The sequence below is a fragment of the Stegodyphus dumicola genome, chromosome 3 (genome assembly GCF_044657685.1).
Source record: "Stegodyphus dumicola isolate Sdum_Otavi_A_Nest chromosome 3, ASM4465768v1".
NCBI classification, from domain to species: domain Eukaryota; kingdom Metazoa; phylum Arthropoda; class Arachnida; order Araneae; family Eresidae; genus Stegodyphus; species Stegodyphus dumicola.
In genome coordinates, this window is record NC_140770.1 from 4627716 (window position 1) to 4653733 (window position 26018).

General features: G+C 33.0%; 1 protein-coding gene across 12 annotated transcripts in view; it reads right to left on the reverse strand.

The window, feature by feature from the left end:
* Positions 1-10885, reverse strand: part of LOC146997895 (uncharacterized) — a 246795-nt gene extending 235910 nt beyond the window's left edge. For 11 of the 12 annotated variants that reach the window (XM_085812523.1, XM_085812522.1, XM_085812521.1 and 8 more), the window contains exons 1-2: positions 10751-10885; positions 3868-3902 (exon numbers count right to left, since the gene is read on the reverse strand). The gene's annotated coding sequence lies outside the window, so the exon portion shown is untranslated. The remainder of the gene's footprint in view (positions 1-3867; positions 3903-10750) is intronic. The other variant, XR_015040119.1, reaches the window with a different exon arrangement.
* Between the last annotated feature and the right edge of the window lie 15133 nt (positions 10886-26018).

Below are 26018 nucleotides of genomic sequence, written 5' to 3' on the forward strand. Positions count from 1 at the left end.
TTACGCATGCGCATTTGATTTTTTCTTCCATAATAAAACATGGAGATTTTCACTTGAAAATTCCGATTCTTAATTTCACTTAAGGCACTAAATAAAATACCTCGTTATGGAAAAACAATTACGTAAGCATAAATTTGTGAGATTAATAATTTGGCTCCACAGCTGAGTATCTACTTGGCATACATCTGAAACCGAAACATTCACCTATTTTATATCCCTGATGCCGACTGAGTCATTATTTATTATAGTTTACTTTCATCATCACATGTTTATCAATGCATGAGTTTCAGTAATAACTCATGCTGTGATGTCTAAACTTAGTAATTGAATAACAAGAGTACGGCAATCTTTTATGCTAACATTAGGCTTGGCGATGATTATAGATTTTTAAATGTTCTAAGAAATGTCGACGAGGAAAAATTCAACGAAAATTTCTTTTCATATGCTAAAAATAGATTTTGTGAATGAAACTCACAGGCCAAAAGATTACATTTAGTGCTATTTTAATTAAGAATAACTGATATATTATTCACCGTAAACCCAGAAGTAGCGGCAGAATTTAGGGAAGACGAAATTTTTGGAATTTAGGGAAGCACCGAGTGGCAAAATTAAGGGATGAGAAGTATTTATGATTTAGGGAAAGCACTGGGATCCATTGTTTAGGCACAATGAAAATCTAGAACTTACGAAAGCGCTTTGCAGCAGAATTTAGGACATATAGAGACTGCACCAGGCGGTATCGAGTGCCGGCCCTAGATAAAGCCTTAAGTATACGTGGGAGTTTATTTATTCAGGTGTGTGTGTGTATTGAGAATACGGCAAAGCACACTAGGGCTATCTGCCTAAGGGGAGGAATGCCTTTCGTGGAGGACTTTCTAAGGGAAACTGGCTCGTATACACGTTACACATGGGGAAAACCACGAAAACGCCCATGCAGCCAGCCCGTTCGCGGGATTTATTTATTCAGGACTCAGATTAGTTTGAAGCATGTGCAAGAAATAAACATAGGTATAGTAAATAACTAAACTAATACAGTTCAGGCTTAATTCAGTACTCTATAGGAGGAAGACAAAATTTAGCGAAACAACTTGGCCTTTGTCACCAAGCTTGTGATACACAGCCAATAATGTATAATGGATGCTATTAAGTTAAACTAAAATTATCTTTACTGATTCTAAGGCATTTCAATTAATGCAGCAGACTGCGCTGCTCTCTGGTCTTCTAATTTGATCCAGCTTATTATTTTTTGCAGACTGTTTTTATTATGGCAATTTTATAAAAACTAAGCTTGAACTTTCGATTATGTCGAAAAGTGTTTTCAATTCTGGAGTTGCCAAATAGTGAAACCATGTTTTGATGTCCATTAAACAAAAAGTGGAATTTCTGCAAAAAATGGATAAAGGCATATCTGTCTCAAAATTATGCGAGGAGTATGGCATTGGAAAGTCCACTATATATGACACAAGAAAAAAGAAAAAGGAACTTTTTGAATTTTTTGTGGAAACATCTTAAACAACTTGCATTGAAAGAAATGTTTAATAAAATAAACAAATAAATATTAAGCTTTGTAAATTTTGATACCCTTTAGATCATAATTCTTCTTTATTTCATATATTACGGTTTCATATTTTTAATTGTATAATTTCTGCATGCCGTCTTATCAGATTTAAATTGATGATCTATTATCCAGAAAAATCCCAAATCTTGAATCGCTGAAGTCCCGACCAGTCCGGATTTCAGACTTTGTACTGTATTTATTAATACCATATGAAGAGATACTTTTAAGAATATTACTCAAATTTTTAATGCATTTTATTTTAACTTTTTTTAAGTGTTTGTTAGAGTAATTTTTTAATTTTGCAATGTTATTGTCTGTTATTTTACTTTAACTTAATTTTATATACAACAAAATTTATTTTGTAGATTTCAAAATTGTGCATTATATACATATTTAATACTTCTAAATATGTAAAACAATACATAAAAATATTATAAATAAAACATGCTTATCTTCTACTACAGATATGTTTAACAGCAACAAAATTTAATACAGTCAAAAGTCGTTAATTCGGACACCCATAATCCGGAATGATCTATAATCCGGACCTCAAAGCTACAAACTTTCTGCGCATGCGCACAGGCGTTTACGAGAGCGCTTAAGACCTTTACGGCTGCTAATATGTTTGTGCGCATGCGCGTTTAATGTGTAACGGAGGTATAAGCTGAGCTAAAATTATCTAATTCAGTTAATGTTGCAGATTGTGTTGTTCCTTAATCTTCGAATTGGATCCGGCTTATTATTTTTTGCAGACTGTTAGAGCAATTTCATAAAAGTAAGCTTGAACTTTCGATTATGTCAAATAGAATTTCCGATATATATTTACTAATATGTAATTTGTATCTACAAAGCGAAAGTATGTTTTGAAATCCGAAATCTGTTTATCAATTTCACGCGGCAGATTGGAAGTTGATCTGTCAGCACTATCCTTATCTTCAGGGCAGATGTTTTTATTTTATTTGGCTTATAATTCCTTACTAAGTGTAGTATTTCATCTCGATGTACTCTGTCTTTGACATGATTTAAATCAAGTTCCTCGTCATTATAATTCGCTTCCGATAGTGAAGAAAGTGACCCAGAGGTTATTGAAAACGAAAACAGTTCGATTGACAAGTAAGTCGGTATTCTCGGCACAGCAATTACGGGACTTGAACAGCGGAACTTTGTAACTGAACAAAGAAATTATGTCTGTTTATAAAATTAAAGAGAAAGTATTATCACAGAAAACGAAGCAACTTAAACAACTTACATTGAAAGAAATGTTTAATAAAGTAAACAAATAAATATTAAGTTTTTTTTTTTTTTTTTTTTGTAAATTTTGATACCCTTTAGATCATAATTGTTCTTTATTTCATAAATTACGGTTTCATATTTTTAATTTTATAATTTCTGCATGCCATCTTACCAGATTTAAACTGATGATCTACAATCCGGAAAATCGATAATCCGGAATCGCCGAAGTCCCGACGATTCCGGATTAACGACTTTTGACTGTAATAAGATTTTTCTTTTCTTTCATGGTTGCAGCAAATGCAAGAAATAAAAATACTTCTGAAGATTTTTTTTATGTTTAAAGGTATTTAGTGGCATTAACTGCACAAGATATTTTTAAGCAAGTTGTAGCTTCTATTTAAAAGAGCTGCTGATATTATCATCCAAGACTCATATTTTCAAACTACAGTTAATTTTTATATAAACATGAGGTTTAGAATAATCACTTTCCTAAAAATCAAATAATGACACAAACATCACATTTGTGTTGTATTTTATATGTGTTGGGTATGTGCTCAGTGATAATTACAAGATGTACACATACATCGTTTATTCTACATTGCTCATCTACTATTCTATATTACAGTTATGATTAAAGATAATAATAGATACAGTTACATATATAACATCTCCCTTTTTTATAAAAAATAATAATAGTAATGATTAAAGATAATAATAGATACAGTTACAGTTACATATATAACAACGTTCTTTGGAGCCTGAATTAATCATAATCACAGAAGTTCAGTGGTTATGTAGAAATTATCTGCAGCAGGATAACTCAGAAAGTTCTGGGAACAAGTAAAATAGACACCAAAAATTTTGGAATCATTTACCATGATCTTTATTAAATAAATTTAAGATGATTTCTCGAAATAAAAATTAAACTTTTTTTTAAATTAAATCCTGGAAAGCACTTTCCTGTTTTCACACATGTGCTTAAAATTCTAATTTAGAATGCAATTGTCAAAAACTGAATCATAGCCTATGAAAAAATATTTCATTTTCAGATTAGATATCAAAATTTTTTTTTTTACCTCAGTAGTACATAGACTTCAAACTGCAAAATGTCCTGCAAAAAAGAAATAAAAATGCATTTCAATAGTCAGTACATAACGGAATATGCTATACAATATTTACATATACGTTGCTTCAAAGCACTAAACTGGGATGTAAATTTCTTCTGAAATTTAAGATGAATATGAAAAAGGTATACAATAAATAATTATTAAACTAACTTGAAGACCTTTAACCAAGAATTTAAACATGTTGCTAATTAATGTACACAGAATCATAACCTCTAGTGCAGTAATAAGGAATAGCAAATGTAATAAACACTAACTCTTTAATCAACATTTTAAGAAAACTGCTGAAACTGAACATGAAACACAAAGTTAATAATTTCAAAAACAGTAATAAAAAAAAGTGTTTCAAATCTAATAACATGTATACACACTTTTGGGCATAATAGAAATTCAGCCTTTTAGGGCATAGTGCATGCTGCAGAAAAGGTTTGAGATGGCACACAAACTGGTTTCAGTTCACCAGTTTTATATTCCTTTGGCCAGTGAAGGCAAACTCATTAGTCAACAGAGTCAATTATCAACAGTTCAATACTGAAATCTCTTTACAGAGCCACATTTTTTAAACTTAAATTATATAGATATTTATACTTTTATACACTTAACTAGATGCTGGCTTTTAGTGAGAATGTTTTCGATCTGATCAAGGTACGTTCGCTAAGTTTTGACTTTCTTCCAACTCTTCCATCCACACTTAACTTGTATTCTCGTTTCGTGTATCTTCTTCCATTCATTCTCTGTATATGTAAAAATCATTTTATATATTTCTCAATACTACATCTTTTTTTTTCGCTCCACAACGTCCCTAAAATTAACTCAATACTTCAGTTTTTAAGTCTTAGTTAAACTATATATGTATGATGAATAAAACTTGATATTATACTTAATAATGATACTATTTATTGATAAAAGAGAATTGTAAGATATAGAAAAACTTAAATCACAATAATGACTAACAGAACACTAATGTGAACAATGGCCTTGCATCTCCTTGAAAAGTTTGCATTTTGTATGTTGTTTTTAATTTTAAGCATTATTCCAAGTTTTCATGAATAAGACAACTTCTCAATTTACTCTTGACAAAAAGTTCATGTTTGAAAATGATTGTTCGTATGAATACGTAGACTCAAATAAGGAAAATATCAAACATTAGTTTTTTAAGCTGATTATATGTGTCGGGAATAATAATATTCCACATGTTAAAAATCAACATATCTTCCTTCTCCAGGTTACTTGTGCTGTGAACTAAGCACACATTATTTTTCTCGATGTTTCTCGATTCTGTGTCAGCACTGAGATGTTCAAATTTCAAGTTTCGTGGGTTTTTTTTTTTTTTTTTTTTTTTTTTTAATCCAGCAATTTATTTCAGAGTTGCCAGTGTGAATATTAAACAGAAAAATTCAATTCTGCTTCACTAGTATAAAGAGGTTTTTAAACAAAGGCTAACGTTGCTTTGCTGATTCTGAATTCCTGAAACCTACTGTGAAAAACTTCTCTCATATCTAAAACTGTTATTTTGAAATAGCAAATGTCAATATTAGATCTATTTTCTTGGGGATCTTTTAACAGGCTTGGAAAGTGAATCAAAGTTTCTGTTTTAAAATCTTGAGCAAAAAGAGATAATTTGCTTTCAAATGAAATAACTTCTCACAACATCAGAAAAATTGTGTTTCCTTTCTCCGGTAGTTTTTTGATTAAGCTGATTTAGATGAGATGTAACGTCTACCATAAAATAAAATTTTTGGATCCATTGATCATTCATTAGTTCTGGATTATAAACTTTTCAAGGAGAAATACTTTAACTTCTGTTAATAAGGATGCAAAATGTTTCAAAACATTTCCTCTTGATAACCAATGCACTTTATTATTCAGCAGAAGATCTGAGTACTTGCTCTCCATTTCAACTAAAAATTCCTTAACTGGCGATGATTAAGAACTTTAGTTATAATGGGGTTCATAATAATATAATCACAAATTCCATAACTTTGCAAATTTCTCCTGGAAATGTCTGCGCACAAAGCACTTCTTGATGAATGATACAATGGTAAGTAAGATCTTGTTATTGATTTTTCCTTTCAAAATAATAAAAAATACGTTTCTTACGCTGGTCATTATTTTTGCCCTGTCTGTTGCAATTGAGACAAATTCATCGAATGGAATATGATGTTTATGAATGCACCCAATTAGAGCATTTGCAATATCTTCTTCGCGTGTTTGACTTTTGAGTAGCAATAATCCTAAAAATTCTTCTTTGGGACTCGTTAGATGAAATAAATCATATAAAAAGTGAAACTTGCACTGTATCATTTGTATCACAAGACTCGTCAACTGCTATTGATAAAGCTGAAACCAACCAGCTGGAAGATCTTCAACTACAGATAGTTACTAGTAATGTCATATTTTGGAGAAAGTTACTAGTAATGTCATGTCTTGGAGAACATCCTTGAAATGCTACTAACAAAAAATATGCAACACACTCAAATGGATAAATTTTTAAATAATGTCTGCGTTAAAATTTACTCTACAATACCCCTTGGTGATTTTTTTTTTTTTTTTTTTTTTTTTTTTTAATGCCAAAATCGTTGTTAAGAAGAATCAACACCACTTTCAAGATAATGCCGATCCTTCTGCTCGCTACAAAAAAGAAGTCAAAGACTTACAAAAACTCGGTGTCCATGTACACGTCAACCTATTTTAATTTTTAAAAAAAATCAGAGAATTGCACAAACCAGGCATTGCACACTGTCTTAACTTTGTTCATGTACACATCGACCTATTTTCACTTAAACAAAGTTAAAACTATCATGTTAACCAGAAAAAAATTTGCTGCTGTCTTAACACACAGAGAAGAACAAATAACTAAAAATACACAAACAGAAAGTAATAAATAATCAAAAATACATATTTCCTAACATAAAAACATTAAGCAACAAATCTTTTAACAAAAATTAACATATGGAGACTAATAAATAAATGAAATGTCAATTTTTTAATATACCCTTTTATTGTGTGCATACTTTCATGCTTCCCACCACCATCTCCTCCATCCTCCACGTAAGCAATTCAATTAAAGTTTTGGTCGTTTCGGCTCATCTGCTTTTAATGGTGGATAAATACATGTAATAGCATCCAAACCATCAACATTCATCCTCTTACTTACCTCAGACATACTCAAATTATGGTACCCACGTCAAAATACAGCACCAATGCATGTGCAACTAAACACATCAATTGAATGGAAAGGATAAAAAAATCCCGGTCCATACAGAAGGGTTACTATTACAAAAAGCAGCCAAAATCTCAATTTATCACAACACGTTTGGTGATATTCGCAGAAATAATGGCTTCTTAATGACAAAATCTAAAAAAAAAAACCACAATTTTCCCCAAGGTTAGTTTCGCCAATATTATCAACATTAGGGCTTTTAAATTTCACGAACAATACTACTTGCCGATTTTTTCAGACAGAAACCAAGGGATACCATACAGTAAAGATCAGCCTGATGTCTGATTATACTTACATAACGTATTGATCAGTGTAATGTTGAAATTGACAGTTTTTTTTTAATTGAGATAACTTTTGTCATCCACAGAAAAAATAATAACAGTTTTATAAAAAAAGTGTTACCCTGTAGCTTACATATTAAACAGCATATCGAAATAGAGTACAAACTGATGGCAAAAATAGAATCAAAATAGAGTATGAATCGAGAAAACTTCAAGTAGTGAATGAAAGTTTTTACTGATCAAAGTACTTTAAATCCGGATTAAAATCGGTAATGTAACTTAGATCAAAATAAAATTAAATTAGACATATATATTAATTGATTAAACACAGCTTGAACCCTGATGTAACATCTACAAATATCTCCGGCTCTACTCTTATATGCATCTTAAGATCACCAAATGTGGCGATATGTATTCTGCGCTGGTTTTTCGCGGAATTCCTTGTTGTGAGATGGTTTGGTGTACGATGCTGTTTCAATGGCAACCCTTTTGACATTGAAACTTATCTTGTTATATCTTTATTATCGTGCATGTTTTGAAATGGCCTATGTTGCAATGATAGACGTGGTGGGAAGGTTTCAGCACGTATTTTAGACCGTGTGGAAAGTAAATTTAGTATTAAAAGGTACGATGTTGGAGTTGTTAGTCTTTTGTTCACGGGCGTGTTTACGAGGATTGAAGTGTATTTTTGGATTTTCTGTGGTACTTTTAAAACGGAGTTTGAAATGCGGAGCTGCTATGAGAACTCAGACGAAGAAAGCTGTAAGATAGTCCTTGTGTGGATTTGCAGTCAAATGCTTCCTGGTAAAGTATGTGGCTGTCAGCAGAGTTTTAAGATTTGGATCGTGGTTTTCGTGTAGTAAGTTGACTTGGGGGAAAGATTTTATCGTTATGTTAATTTATTAAAGTGAGGTGTGCATAGTTCGTAGACTAGATTGTGCAGTTCGTAAATAAGTTAAAACATTGCTGTGTACATTGATTCTTGTCAAATATTTTTGGTTAGAAACTTTACATTTTTGCTATCTAAATTTTCTGTTTTTGTTTTGGATTTTTAGCTCAAATTGAGTGTTCAAAACGTGGTTTTTGTAAATACAAAAACCGGATTTTTAGAGACATTTTAGGCTTAAAGTTCTAAATGTAGACAAAAAATTTAGATAGTAATATGGCACCGTGAAGTTTCTTTCCAAAAATGTTTGGTGAGAAATTTGTCGCCACATTTGCCAACTTGAGGGCGCATATAAGAGTAGTTCCATATCTCCATTAGATCAAGATAACTCAGATCAATTAATATCAAAATTAATAAAATGTAATGAAAAATATAATTCAGGTGAAATAAAATTTAATAAGAAAAATTATTCTGAAAATCACTAAAGGTGAAAAGATGGAGTTAGCACAATTTAAGTTTAATTCATTCAATGAATTTTATTTATTTCTGGGAAACATTTTCCTTAATAAAGGCTAAAAACTGAAAACTGGGAGATTTGGCAATCTACCAGGAAACCAGAAGAAAAACCAGAGTTGGCAGCTGTAGTTTATGAATATTTAAAAAAAAAAAAAAAAAAAAAAAAAAAACCTATTTTAGACTGGTATATACCAACATTTTCTGTATTTTTTGTTGTTTAATTTATAAAGCAAGTTAAAAAGCAATCTAAATAAATATATATATATATTTCAAGTACTGAAAAGGAAGGGCATGATGGGAATGATCTTTTAGCAATGGTGAAAGGGGTGAATAGGGCAAAATAGGTTGAGAACCACAATGTTAGATCTTTTAAGTACTAGTAAAAAAAATGAAGTTTGAAGCTTTCCAGGACATTCAATTATTATTAAATGAAATTTGTTTATATCTAATTAGAATTTCTGAATAAATCAAATACATTCATGAAAACAAGCAATTTCAAAAGTCATTAAAATAACAGTAGTCAAGAAAGCATAATGTTACCAGTAAGAAATCTTTAACAAAGTGAAAGATCATCCACATAATTTAATTGCTATATTAATTAATCTCAAAATAAATAAGAAATATTTTCTTCCAATTAACAGTTACAGAAAGAGGCTCTCTGCAGAAGTATATATGTTTCATGAAAAGATGCAATGAAATTTTCCCTAAATATATTGATTACTATTTTTAACATCATAACTCATCAGTTCTAAAGATAACAAAAAAAGAAAAAGAATTTTCAGGAAAGCTTAACTTTAAACGTTTTTATTTTGTGAAAGCAAAAAATCTGCTTTCAAACTTTTATTTTAAAATTTTTAATTAACATAATCCATTATTTTAAAGTTGCATTATGGGAAGAAATGTATTCATGGAAAGGTTGTTTTACATTATGAAAAGCTTCTATCATTCTACAACTTTTATTTATTGTTAATTAAAACAAATTTTAAGACATTTAACAGGAAGAGAGAAATAAAATGGAATGGAAATATCCCCATTATAAATAATCAATAAAGATCCTGAATTAAAAAAAAAGTGTGGAAATTTTTCTCTTCCTAAATATTTAACATTACTGGATAAATAGTAGCATTTAGGCTGATTAGCATATTTCAGCTAAATATACACTGTATCCTTAATTCTTATACATCTATTACAATATAAATATACCTAATATTAAAAGTTTAAAAACAATATTATAATTAAACTGTCTTGGACTAAATATCTCATAAGATTAATACAGTTCTGCTTCAAGTAAGAGAAAAGCTGTTACGTAATTAATTGATAATACTGTATTATATTCTACAAGACCTTTTTGTTGGTTTTCCAAAAGGTTTTACCTTTCAAACTCTGCCCTGCTTCAGAAAATATGTTATAGTGTCAAAAGCTGTTAAATACATGATTTTAGAAATTTTCAGAAAGATCATTTCAAAAATTTTACTAAAAAATTCCTTACAAACCAATAACAAATTTAAGAGTTTCTAGTTTATTTACAGTGTGAGCTCCGTCTAAGGTATTTCGTGCGTTATGGCATTTTGTCCCATTTTTAACGAGCATTTTAAGCTAAACATACGGTTCTGAAGAATAATGGTCAACTTAATATAATATATGACATGACGAAAATACGGTCAGCCTATTTTTAAACTTATACTTTACACCTGGATTTATTGTAAAATGAAGACTAAGAACACGCATAATTCAAGGAAACTAACATTTTATATTTTTAGTTTCGCACATTTACATATTCTGGCACTTTCTTACGAAACTACACATATTCGATTACATTTGGATATCAAAAATTTTAATTTACTTGTATACTAAATTCCTATGTACAAACGGATCACGAATATAAATATTTTGTGTAGTTGAAAAAAGAATACATAAGTGAATACATACAAAGCAAGCCTTTTGAAGCGTTCTTCTCCTTCATGAACTGCATCCATATCCATAGTCATCTGACACAGGTGAAGTCTCGAAAATTTTAAAAAACAAAAGCACACGGTATACAACAAATTTGTTCTTTGGCGCAACCACAACCAGCGAATCAGCTTTACGTTGCAACGCAGTGTTGCCAAATCGCGCAATTTTTGACAAAACTATGCTGCTAAAATTTATGTGCATGCGATTTTGGGAAATTTTCGCTGCTCTTTTTACTTAAACGCACATATGTTAAAATTAATTTATAATAAAAAGATTTTGCCCCCCCAGATGGTATAGTGTTTAGGAGCCACTCGAATTTTTTCATTATTTAATTTCTTCAAATATAATGCAGGACTCTAACATCTAACATTTGATGGCAACAGTTTGAAAAGTGAAACGGACCTTTATAGTGATTCAACGCAAAATCGCAAAACGAAAACAATCATCCTTTAGGGACAAAGCCCCTTTTGATTAATAATTGAATATGTTCATTATAATGTAGAATTTTCATGGCAACAGTCATATTTTGTTTACATAAGCTTTGAGCATGATAGCGCACGGAGTGTTCTTTTTCTGATATGTTTAGAATGCTAAATAAAGACGTTCGTTTTTAATTAAAAAGGTTTTCTCTGCCAAATATATTTTCATTCGTCCGAAGTTATTAAAATAAGTTAAGAAATTGATTAATTTCAAACAGGAGGCAAAGGCGGGCCCACTTATTTGTTGCCTCCATAATAAAGTAACCACCGCTTCTGGTTTTAGCAGTGTCCAACGTCTAATGACGAATTGGGCCCGGCATTGGTGTAACATAACAACTATTTTAGGCTTAAACCCTACATACAGAGGTCCTAAGGTCATACAGTAGCTACCACAGAGATAAGCGCCTCAATTTGGTGTTGTTCTGTTATCAGGACCGGATTCAGATATACCTGAAAGCTGATGATCTAGTGACAAATTCAGAGCGTAGAGAGACAGACGTTTTTTTGGTATCCACTATAAATCTTTCTGGCCGCAGGAGGAAAAATCAAGTTTAGGTGCGAACACGGAGGTTAGAATAGATGGAGTAAGGCAAGGTTAGCAAAATCCAAGGTCAGTTGAAGACCGGACCTTGAATAAAATAAACAAGGTTTTTTTGCATAAGAAGGAATATGCCCACCATGGACCTTATAAGAGATAGACTAACCCAGTAGGCAATTCGATCTGGTTTACTTTAACACTGAAACCTATGGAGTGTGGATCACATACAGTGGCTCCCAAAAGTGTTCGTACACTTATGATTTTCATTGAAATAATGCTCTATCCATTAATTAAAAGTAAACTTTCTGAATGAGATTTTAATAATAAGATCTATAATCTATTCGTAACAAAATTACATGAAATATTTTTAAAATATATCGAAACTTTATTTTTAAGAAATTAATAATCAAGAAATGACGAACATTTTTTCTCACAAAAGTCTTCATACACTGAAATATTTTTGGATAAAATCAAAATTAGAATTATCGTTTGCCACTTTTTTTAAAATTTTATGCATAGTGTGGCATTTAAAAATTGTTTGCTTTAATTTTTTATTGTTTACTTCATAATATTCTCTTTATTATTGAAAATGGATCGCAATCGTAAAGAAATTACAAACAGTATTTGAAAATTTATAATGTTTCGCCATAGTAGGGGTAAATCAATTCGAAACATCGCTAAATTAGTTAATTTTCCCATTCTACAGTGCAGTATGTGATAAAACGCTTCAAAGAAGAAAATCGAATTGAAAACAAGGTAAGAAAAAGTCGGGGCCGCCGCGTAGGTATTAGGCGCCCTTGTTCAAATTGAAATTTGGCGCCCCTTTACGGGGTTCTGTTGCACTTATATAAAGTGCTGCAAATTATATGTGAAATACTCTTTTATAATATTCAAAATTTGACTTTCGAACTGAAAAGCTTTAAAATTATAATATTAAAACACGTGTTATTGTTTTTTTTTTTTTATTATTTCTTAAATTTTAAAAACTAAATAATGATAAAACATTTTTAAGTAAAATATAAAAATTAGAAAAATATATTCAAATATTGATTCCCCTAGTTTTAGCAGCTACAAACGCGCGTATCAATTCCTTTATATTTAATTTATCCAAAATTTGGCTCTCTTTGGATATCCGACAAGTCCGATAATTTCTCCGGCGCCATCGTAGATCGCATGTAGTTTCTTATACTTTTAAGTTTTGAAAAAACTTCGTTCTCCAGTAGCCACCGAAACTCTCAGGGTTAAAAAAATCCGTAAAGGCAATTGCAATATTTGGAAATGTATCGGTAAGATTGTTTTCATAAATATAATTTTAAACATCAATATGTGACAAATTCTCTTTTGTAAAACGTCGCAAAGATTTTATTTCTTCAAACAAATTTAATCCGTCAGTATCCTTTCCATTAACATTTTTAGTATCCATTAACTTTTGTTCTAATCCTTTACAATGCTTTAAAATTTCATTGTCACTCCAGTTTTTTAAATTAGGTATATAGTGTACTACCTTGAAGTAATTGTAATGTTCTTTTAATTGACTGAATATTTCAATAATTGAAGAAATAGTAGTGTCTAATATTATATTGTAAAATTCAACCTTAAATTTTTGTCTCGGATTTTTGATTGGTTTGTTCATCTTGAAGTAGTTTCTTTTTTAACCAGTTTCAACTTATGAGCTTAGGGTGCAGCCCAGTCCACCTTGCAAAACAAAGTTTGCCCTATGACCCTATACAGGCTACGCCAGTACAAACCAGTACAAAAATCACCACACAACTATACAAACACACGAATAACACAATGCCAGTGGCTTCTTTATTGTTATTAATAATCTTCATAATCTTATGTGCTATTTCTCTTGCCTTAAGTAAACCATTTTTCATGAAATCTGTGTTCGCTCCATTAATGCATCTGGTTAACTTACATTCTGTAATAAAGTGGAAATTGTCTCCCACTTTCGTACATACTTTACATAAATCATTATCTTGAACATGGAATCTTTTCAGATAAAAGGGAAATCTCCCATTACCTGTAATTAACTGATTCAAGTCAATGCCATTGTTAATATTCATATTTTACTCAGGAACAAAAATCTTCATGAACATATTATTTTTAGCAGAGTTTTGCCATTGAGTCCGCCATTTATCTACAATGTCACACTTCATAATGTTAATTCATCTTCTCCTGGAGGCTTGTACATCGACAGTTTCAATATCATTACTCATTGTTGCGTCCTTTGCTAAGACATCCGCCCTCTCATAGCCAAAACAACCAATATGGGCTTTAACCCAATTAAAATTCAATTGATGCCTTACCTACAATTGTATCACCAATTTTTTAATAATTTGAATATTTAAATTTTGCTGCTCGGGGTCAGAGAGTGCTTGAAGAACTGACATACAATCAGAATGTATTGTAATTATATGTGATTCATTTATATTTTTTACAAGCCACTCCAAGGCTTTTTGTGTAGCAATCAGTTCGACTTGATACAGCGAATTATATTTTTCTAATTTAAACTTCGCATGTTCAATCTCCAGTCCATGATAGAACACTACAAATGCTAACCTAATTTTTCATTCCAACCCCGAGCCATCCGTACAGACATAAATATCATTAAATACAGGAATGCATCTATTAAAAGTAATTGAACTTCTTTCCCTTGGATGTAAAAGATGACAATTAAAAATATAAAAAACAGCGTTAAAAACAATATCATCTGTATATGTATAAAAGTCAATCTTATTTGATTTCAATAAAACTTTTTATAATAAAAGTTATAGGACAACGAGATGGGCGGAATGCCCGCAAGTATATTAGCAATTTCCGTAGGAGCAGTTCTAAAATGTCGTGTGATTGCCAGCAGCCAGCCTCTCTGGATAGAATTCAATTTGTTCCTTAGTCTCAGCAACTCCGCTGCCCTAGAACCCCAAGCTCCAACACCGTACATTATAATAGAAGCAATAACATATTCATAAATTTGTTTCATAGTCCTACTCTTAATGGCTAAAATCTCACCAGAGAAGGATCTCTTATAAAATAGTATACGTTTTTTTATGGACTATATCGAAATGATCCTTAAACGATAACTTATCTTCAAAAATAACTCTAATAAAGGTAAAGATAGGAACTCCCCGCGAGAAGAACATAGCCTTGGTTTTGGTAATATTTAATATCAATTTTCTATTCAAACGCCATTCTTCTATAATATCCGAAATTTTCACAAAAATTCTTTCAATCTTCTCGAGGAAGGACTCAACCATCAAAACTATTAAATTATCAGCATAGTATATAAATTTTGCATTAGTAGGTAACTCCTTATGTAATAAATCGTTAATAACCAGGTTCCAGAGCAGCGGAGAGCTATTCGACCCCTGTGGGCATCTTTCTTTTATCTTGAAGTAACTATAGCTATCCAGATCAGATCTTACTTGAAAAACCAATCGTCCTATCCTGAAAATAGTTTATAATCATACGATAGCAATCACGAGTAATTCCAAGTTGCGAAAGTGCAGGCAGGAGGGAGGGCCAATCCACCGAACTCGAGAACTTAGTCATATAGCACTCGAGAGCTATATGACTAAAAGGAGGGAAGCCTTCGTGAAGGACTTTCTAAGGAAACTAGCTGGCATGCACATTAGGGCCCTCCAGAGGCCGAGCGGTAAAGTCGCTGAACACTGGTAGTTCGGTCTGAGGTTCGAATCCCGCGAACGGGCTGGCTGCATGGGTGTTTACGTGGTTTTTCCCATATGTAACGTATATACGAGCCAGTTTCCCTTAGAAAGTCCTCCACGAAGGTATCCCTTCCCATAGGTAGATAGACCTCGTGTGCCTTGCCATAACTCAACACACCACCACCGCATACACATTAACTCCCATGCAGCCAGTCCGGTTGCGGGATTCGAACCTCGGCCCCAACCACCAGTGTTCAGCGACTTTACCGCTCTGCCGATGGTGGGCTAGCGAGGAAGTGGAAGTAAAATGAATCAAAATGGAATTAGTCTTTGAAATACGAATGTACAGAGAGGCATAAGAAAATTTTAATATATTTTAAAAAGTAGTCGCACTGGGCCAAGTGAAACGAATAGGTAAACCTTTAGAAGTAATTGTATCATTTAAAATTACACAAATTTTCCCTACGTATTTTTTTCAGCAATGTATTTTCAAGCAAAAATGTGTATTGAGTGATTACTTAATAGATTAACCATTGAGCAAAATAAGTACATGCTTAGAACATCAAAGGGGCACCCCAAAAAAGACTCAAAAGTACCAAAATATTTCATCTTTGACAGACTTCCCAAAGTTATGCGCCTGAATCTCTTGGAGCTGCTAAAATTGTGCTTCCCTTTTTTCATACCAGCAAAAATATACTGTATTCATAATTTCAAAAAATTTTTTATTGCCAGTTTTATCACAGAATGAGCAGTAGAGTTAAATTAAGACCATTAGCGTAAATGTATGAGGGGACACCAGAATGCTTTAAGCGCCTCTAAATGTCTTAATTAATTAATAAATGTCTTACTAGTAATAAATAAATTAATTTAATTTAATTAATTAATTTAATTATTACTATTTTTAAGTCAATATAGATAGCCGCCATTATAAATTAGTATTTGCGTTACTCGAGTTGTTTTTAAAACTGTAGATTGAGTAACAATTTTAATGAAGTTAAAGTAGAACTTGAAGTGAAGCTTGTAAAAATGCACTATAATAGCTTCAGAAGATCCTGACGGAAATTTCTCTTTTCAGCAACTTTTGTTTCATGTAATACCTAAGTTAATGGATCTATTGTCATTCTAATTTTTTTTTCAAAATAACTTCAACTTTTATAAACATTTTGGCCTTATCGGTGGCCGAGCGTTAAAGCCTGCTAAATACTGGTAGTTCGTCCGGATTCAAACACAGGTGACAGGTGAATACGGATCCGGACACTCGGGCGGCTTCCGTAGACTATTCGGATATTGTCCGGAGCCCGCAATTATCTAGGATAAGCAACACCTGATTCTCCAAGAGCACCGGTACCAGACTTTGATTCACTGAATTATACTGATTCGTTCGGTTAGACAAAAGGGCTATATGGGCATTTTCCCGTTTTTTCCCATGTGAAACATGTACACGAGCCAGTTTCCCTTAGAAAGCCCTCCACGAAGGCATCCCACACCTTAGGCAGCTAGCCTTTGAGCTAGCCTCCTATAATCTCATAAAACCAAACCAAACCATTCGTTAGGAGACGTGTTGATGTACTCAAGTAAACAGAAATGTACCTGCAAGTAAAACATTATATACATAAGAGTAGTCCAAGCCCCAAGTTATTATGGTGTGTATTGGTGTTGGTGTATTTAATTATGGCAAAGCATACTAGGGCTATCTGCCTAAGGGGAGGACTTTCTAAGGGAAGCTGGCTCGTATACATGTTACACATGGGGAAAACATCAAAGGAAACATTCGAACCTCGGACTGAACTACCAGTGTTTAGCGACTTTACCGCTCGGCCGCTGGTGGGCCCCCTAAGTTATTATATCACTCGTGATGATACACTAAAATACAATTTGGGTTACAAAGGCATATTTCGTACATACAACTAAGACGTTAATATATTTATACACTGTCTTGAGTGCATTAGCTCTGCACAGAAAGGCGCAAATTATTCAATAAGAAGCATACCATGTGACCGTGTGGGAAATGTATAGTCGAAATAATATTAGCATTATTACTGCCCTGCAGAGTTTTGCCGTAGCTACATAACTTCTATGTATATACTTCTATCTGAATGCGGCTATCTACATGCTTCTCATGAATACACTTAGATTAACAAGCGAATGCGATTCGAAGAGAGGCGAATGGGCTGTATGTTTGGCTTACTACAAGATAGCTTCACTTTGAAAGAAAGGGACTACCAGCGGTCGGACGGAAAAGCCGCTGAACATTGGTAGTTTGACTCTGCTTCGATTCCGGCGAACGGGCGAGCTGCATGGGCGTTTTCGTGATTTTCCCCATGTGTAATGTGCTTACGAGTCAGTTTCCCTTAGTAAGTCCTCCACGGAGACATTTCTCCCCTTAAGCAGATAGCCTAGTATGCTTTGGCATAATTTGCTAAACTAACTAAAATAGTATATTTAAATAATCTCGCCGCATTACACGCAATGCAGGTTCTGACCGGCTGACCTTAGCGCACTTTTGATCTGATTTCTGAAGTACTGAAATGACAGAGTGGTATCTTAAAGAACTCTCACTGCCGGTCGCAGTAAGCTGTGCTGTTTTTTTCTTCTTAACTCTTATATTTCCTCACCAGTGGTTAAGGATTCTGAATACTGGTAGTTCGACCTGTTTTCGGTTTGATCCCAGATTAACGGGCTGGCTGCACGGCAATTTTTTGTGGTTTTCGTCATGTGTAGGGCTCAGGTTTCCCTCTGAATATCCTCCACGAAGGCATTCCACGTCTTAGGCAGATAGCTCTTGTAACTCTGACGTCCTCAAATAACTTACCTTAATTTTTATTATTATTAATTATTTTTTGAATTTCTTAAATGAGATACATTTTTTTACTATTCTTTCCAAGTCTGAAATGGGGAGGATTGAGGAAGTGCAGTACACATACTTGTAAAATAAATAAGCGAATGGTTAAATTCTAATGGTGAGGTTATTTAAATACAGTAAAGCACATGAGAGCCATCTGTCTAAGGGAAGGAACGCCTTTATGGAGGACCTACTAAGAGGAAACTAGCTCGTATTCACGTTACTCATGTGGAAATTAAACATGCAACCAACTCTCTCTCCTGAAATCAAAGCCAAGTCGAACTCTCAGTATTCGCTGGTTTTAATCACTTTGCCATTGGGGGGGGGGGGGCGGGGGGCTATAAGTTCGCAATTGAATTTTTTAATACTGCCATATATACTTTGTTCCAAAGTAAGTTTTTTAATTCATCTATCTTTAAAGGTTATTTACCATTGAAAATCTGTTTTAGTTAAACTTTTGTATCTATACATTAAAGCACAACACCTGCCAAACAATTATCTACAAGAAGACACATGCGGCAGCAACGCTGTTCATAAACCAACGTTAAACGAAATACGTTCTTTTTACCTCTTATAACAGTGTTTTTGATTTCAAATAAGTGTATAAAAACAGTTTTTTAGATATGTCATTCAGTTTCATCTTTTTTTATTGAAATAACAATCCTATATTTCTTACTTCTACAAAACTTTTACTTCATTCGAAATGAGGATGGGAGTATATTTTTTCGCTGGAAGTGTCTAGTTGGCGCTTATATCTTAATACAGAAAATGCCCTATAAAAGAAAATTTCCCATTTTTACATAATCGTACATAATTTAAAGTTTTCTGCTTTTATATGTTTTCTGCTTTCCTTTAAGTTCTTTTATTAAATAGAATTTAAAAATATTATGTGCCCGCTTGATTCCCTTAATTATCACACTAAATTCTAGAGAATGTTTAGTCCAAATGAGAGTTAGCCCAGATTAATAGTCCCGAAACGGCATTTTGATTTGTATCACTTAAATGTGGTATATGACTTTTAAGATTGTTGCCACAAAATATTATCGCCTTTTATTATATTAAAAAAAAATAATGGAGAATTTGCATGAATGCATGCATGTTTCTCGCATTGTGAAAAAACAACGATACCTAGAGTCATCCAATTTTGAATTACATAGTCCTCCACTCGAATATGGGCATCAGGAAGCACGAATTTAGAAGTTGTTTTATTGTCTATTTCATATTTTGCAAACCTTTAATGAATTTTTGATTAAAAAAACACGACAATTTCAAAGCAAAGAGTGGCAACACTGTAGGGAATAAAACATTTTTATGTATAGCGCGCGAGACTATATCGGAAGTTCTAAGGATATGTTGTTTTTAAATATTTTTAGCCGATTGTGGCGTTAGCCCGAATGCTCTCGAAAAGTGCATGCGCTTATAAATAGGGGATAAAAAAATAAAATAAAATAAAATAAAGCCCAAATGGGCGTAAAATAAAATCCGAAAGCTTTCAGATTTTTTTCTTTTAAGTTTCGGTTAAGAGAACGGTTAGTTCTTCCAAATCTCGTACAATTGCAAGGTTTGTTCATGTTTAGCGTCAGTGACTCCCAGTCTGCTCAAAATGAGGGGGGACGTATACTTTTTCGCTGAAAGTGTCTAGTTGGCGCTTATATCTTATGAAAAGAAGAGAGAGAAAATGTCCTATAAGGGGGCTCATACATCTTAAACCCCTTATGATTTTCGAATATGTGACTGTTGCAAGATTTGGGATATTTTATTTATTTTAAAAGCAATTACTTCCAACCTTTTACAACTGACTACATAATATAGCTGTTTTAAGAACTACTAACCAGAAAGTTTGTGTTGCTACAATAATTTTTGTAATTTAATCCGCTTTGTGACAAACTATTTCGTCAAGTTTCCACCTTACGCGCATGTTATTTTAAAAATGGCCAATGGTACATACTTGAAATTTGATGGAATTCTTTATATGGGCACTATCTTCTAACTGAACCAAAAATATGACGAATATTTTAATATTAAAAAATTTTATGCACGAAAACATTACAGATTTATTTTAATAAAATACATTTTATAAACTCAACTCCAAATAAAACAAACAACTAAACTCCAAATAAAACATTAACATGAAATTCTTAGAATTTTTGGTTCCCAGTAGTTTCCAAATGTTATAAAAGCTACATATTAACTATGGAAATAAATTATGCAATAGAATGTTTTAAACTGTGCGCGCAAGGTGGAAACACGACGAAAAATTTTGTAACAAATTTGATTAAATTATAAAAATATTTGTGGCAACACAAACTTTCTGATGACTATTTCAGAAAGCAGCTATATTATGTAGTCAGCTGCAAAACGTTGGAAATAATTGCTTTTAAAATAAATAAGTTATCCCAATTCTTGCAACAGTCATATATTCGAAGATTTTATGGGTTTTAAGGTGTATGAGTCCCCTTAAAGGAAAATGAGGATTGAAGTATATTTTTTCACTGGAAGTGTCTAGTTGGCGCTTATATTTTATGAAAAAGAAGAGAGAGAAAATGTCCTATAAAGGAAAATTTCCCATTTTTCCATAATCGTACACAATTTAAAGTTTTCTGCTTCCATGTGTTTTCTGCTTTCTTTTAAGTTCCTTTATTAAATAGAATTTTAAAATATTATGTTCTCGCTTGGTTCACTCAATTATCACACTAAATTCTAGAGAATGTTTAGTCTAAATGGGTGTTAGCCCAGATTAATAGTGGCTATCTTTTCGTGGCTACTTTCTCTGCTTCTGCAAGTAAGTGACTTCAGCTCTGGGAAGACCCTAACTTTTTTCTGCTTCTGCTATTTGTTGAAATCTTGCAGCCTCTAAAGAATGTGCCCTACCTATACCTAAAAACATTCTACACAAATTTTCTACCTCGGTATAAAAAAAAAATTCTGAAGGGCAGCGAGGTTTTGCTAAATTATTGCTTTGCAATAAGCTTCAGGATTTACTTCACAATTTATTTCACAGTGATACAAGCCTCAGTATTACTTCACTATCTGATTTATTTATTAAATAAATTTATTAAATAAATAAATCAGATACTGAATTAAAGCATATTTGATTCTTCTATCTATATAAAATAATATTCAAGTGTGGTTATGTCATTCCTTACATGTAATTATAAACACAGATGGAAGCCCGTAACTTAAATTTTCTTATTTAATGCAGTGAATATTTTACTATGAAGATACACATACTTTCCAGCACAAAATACTTGAAATTTTATTAAATAAAATAACTTGCGCATTATATTGCAGTGCATGTGTTACTGCGTAATTAATCTCAAAACAAACACTAATTAACGTTCTGGGGCAAGAATAAGAACTATCAGATACTTCAGTTCCATTCATTATTATTTGGCGACGTTTAACAGAGCTTGCATTTATTTAGATGCTGTCCCGAAGCCTCGAGTTATCTTTCAGAAAATGAAAGCTGAGAGTTAGAGAAAAATAATGATCATAGTATAAATTGTTTTCACAAAATGAGAGGGGTGATAGTACCCATCCGGACGAGCAATAATTACCACGGAACATAAGTTCGTATGTTCCATGGTAAGCATAGTCCTCCACCCGCATGAAAAACGTACTTCTCCACCCGCACATTGGCGAACGGGTTGGCTGCATGGGCGTTTTCGTGGTTTTCCCCGTGTGTAACGTGTATACGAGCCAGTTTCCCTTAGAAAGTCCTCCACGAAAGGCATCCCTCCCCTTAGGCAGATAGCCCTAGTGTGCTTTGCCATAATTAAATACACACACACACACCACCCGCACATTGGCACCTCGAATTTGAAGTCTGGGATTAATTTTCTTGTCTAGTTAATATTTCTCAAAACTTTCAGAATTTCTAATTAACAAACTCAACAATTTAAAAGTGAGCAGTGGCAAAAGTGTAGGAGATAAAATATTTGGTACTATTCGGTTTCGAGGGCCGCAAAAAAATTGCAGCGAAAATGTATGCGCGAAAGGGCCAAATCTAGCAAACAGAGCCGTTTAACAGCGTGCCAAATGTCGCATATGCGCTGATTTCAGATTGCGTAAGTTTATATAGTTCTATATTTCTTAAGACGCCATTGAAATACTAGTTTAATTTTTAATTCCTTTTTTTGATATCCTATGGATTTAACAATTTGGGAATTGCCTATGATGAAAAGTCTGCGATAGAATTTTGGGTAAAGTGCAGAATCACCCACTGCATGACGCGTTTTTAAGAATTGCACATACTGGGTATCCATGTACACATCGACTTATTTTCACTTAAATCCCAGAATTGCACAAAAATGGCACTGCGCACACCCTTGACTTTATCTATGTACACGTCGACCTATTGTCACTTAAAAAAAGTAAGAGAAAATTGACACAATTCCAATTGTTTTTACCCTTGTAAAAAGCGGCAAAGAAATAAGCGGGCGATTCTGCACACTTTACCGAAAATGTTTTCAAAGAAAAGGCATCATTCATTATAGAAAATTATGTTTGAACAACCAAAGAGATGACATTATGCTTTAGCGATAACTTGGTAGCGAAATATTATATGAAATTAACCTTTCATCTGAATTAAAACATCAATATTTAAATAGTTATTTACTATTGTACTTCCTTTCTTGCGTTAGGGTTGCCGCAATTATTTTTGGCAGCACTGGCATCAACAATAGTTTGGCGATATTTTACGGCCCTCGAAACCGAATAGCACCAAATATTTTTATCTACAGCGCGCGAGATTGTCTACACTCCGAGAGGCAGAATATCCCGCACTATGGATTGAACGTGGCGAGGCTGTGGCTTGGTCACCTCCCTCACTGGACGTCTTTTTCTGGGCCACATGAAATCTTTAATTTCCGAAATGCCTGTGTAGTCAGCTGAAGATGCCGCAGCGAAAAGCAGACCTTTTTGTCTCAGACAAAATTAGCAGAACGCTAGGAATCCTCAAGAAGATGCACTAGTCATTCATTCGCGGCCACCACTTTCTGCACTTGAGTTTTTCTAAAGTGAGTGACTCCAATGACTGAATGAGTGAGTTCTTCTCTGATCAATAAATCAGGTTGTGTAACTTTTTCTAACATTCATTCACTTTCCCAATACTGGCGTAAATTCATGTTGGAATTCTGGTTTTACACTTTTCTGTGTCTCGGAGTGGAGTGCAACCTGTGTTCCATGCTAATTATTGCTCATCTGGATGGCTACTAACTATCACGCCTCTAGTTTTGTGAAAACATTTAGAATCACCCTGTATAATGAAATAATGAGCCTATTTGTGGCACTTGCAACGTTCCCGTTTCAGTTAATCACATTTTAACCTGCTGTCAGAAACGTGAATTTTATTTTAACTCTACGAATGTTAACAGATCTCATTGAAAGAAACCCTCACATCAACCTCATAAGATGTTTAAGACATCTCCTTTTACTATATGATTTGAACTACATTTTATCCTGCTCTACCTGTTACTAGAGCATTTTTCAGTCATTTCTCCATGTCATTGGAAGAAACCCCCACATCAACCTCATAAGATTTTTTTTACTATATGATTTGAAGTTATCTCCCTTTTTTATCCTGATCTACCTGTTGCTAGAGTGCCTGGACATTTTAAAGTGATTTCTCCATGCCTTCATCAGTATTTCAGGTTCATTTCATCAATTCACTTGATACAGTGTGTTTATGCATCTTGAATTTTATTCGCCCTTTGTCTGGCGCATAATAACCCTCAAGGTTTTGTGCCATTTAAAAAAAATCAACCAACCAACCTGTATAATGAATATATATACAGTGGTGGCCAAAATTGTGGACACTTTTGGAAATTTTTATGTTTTTGAACTTTGTATGCTTATATAAAATGTTACGTTTCGCAAAATGCAAACTTGTATATATCTTTTTGAAGAGAATTTATTACTGAATTCAACACAAAACACAAAATTCAATTATTTGCAATACGAAAAAAGTTATATGTACTTTAATATAAATAAAAAACACAGTTATGAAGTGGTTTGTAATGTCTAGCTTTCCTGGCCAATCACTTTTCTTGTTCTGAGAACCAATCAAATGTTAGTAACTGCCAGTAGAAGCTGACATCATGTTTACACTTGAAACAATTCATTATTTTGCTTTGTTCTGTAGAAGGAGGACCTGTTTCTTATACACTGAAATTAAAAGTAGGAATTTTTGTAAAAATTTTTAATATTTAGTCAAAAAGCAATGACATCAAATGAAAGAGTAGATAGGACACCTAGAAAGAGATGTAATATTATTGTGTTACGAGAAAGTGGCCTTTCCTGTGCTGAAATTGCAAGACAGGTGGGTGGTTCAGTGACTACATCTGGAGTCCGAAAGTTTTGTTTACGATATCAGGAGACAAATTTAATAAAAACAAAGAAGAAAAAGGCCGAAAAAGGTGCACCACATCTATTGATGACAGAAGAATAAAAAGACTATGTCTCCAAGATAGAAAAATGTCATCAGCGGCCATCAGAAGTGATCTGAATGATGCTGGTGTTTCTGTCAGTTCAAGAACAATCAGGAGAAGATTAACAGATGTTGGACTGAAAGGTAGAATTCCACGAAAAAAGCCTTATCTTAATTTTCAGCAACGAAAAAAAAGACTACAGTGGGCAAAGGAACACATTAATTGGACAGATGATCAGTGGTCAGAAGTTATATGGAGTGATGAAACTAAGATATCGTTATTCGGTAGTGATGGGTTAAAATATGTAAGACGTAGAATAGGAGAAGAGCTACATTTTGACTGCATTCAAGCAACTGTGAAGAACCCAGTTAGTGTTATGATTTAGTTATGCATGTCAGCAGATGGTATTGGTCGCCTTCATGTCATCGATGGGACACTAAATGTCAGAAAATACATTGACACTATTCTAGGAGCAAAACTTCTACCTTCCATCAGAGATCTCTTTCCCAACAATGCTTCGTTTATTTTTCAGCAGGATTCTGCTCCTTGCCACACGGCCAAAACATCGAAAGAGTGGTTTCGTACAAAGAGCATTAAATTGTTGTCGTGGCTAAACTAAGATAACTAAGATATTTTACTTTCAAAATTAAATTAGTAGGTTATAGAATAAAAAACTAAGAGAATTAAAAGCATTAAGCGCCTTTCTTGAGAATACTTTTTAATATGATTTACTTAAATAAAAGTGCACTAAAATCGTAAGTTGCCTAAAATATTAAATATTTTTACGAAATTAAACTATCTTATTGAAATCCTTATACGCTTTTTCTTTTTTGTGATAACCACGTCATGCGGCAATTTTTTAAAGAAATAATGTAACGAATGTAAAAATATACGTGGCAATACTTAACAATCTGTCTATAATTCTAAATATATGCTGCTTTTAAATATTTTGTGATTTTGGTGTTGAATTTTATATGGCGTAATAGTGAAGAATGTGAAATTTAATAATGTTAAACGAGGAAAAATTTATTAATAACAAGTTTAAGAAATTTTTGTGTGGAATCTTGTTAAGAAAACGGAACATTTATATTTTTTCCATTTTATAGAGACGATGATGATGGTTGTGGGGGTGCTGGTGGTGCTGATGATGATCCTCATCATGATCGTCATGATGATCATCCTCATGATCCTCATCAATTTCATGATCCTCATCATCTTCATCCTCCTCATGATGGTCATCATCCTCATGATCCTCCTCATCCTCATAATCCTCGTGATCCTCATGATCC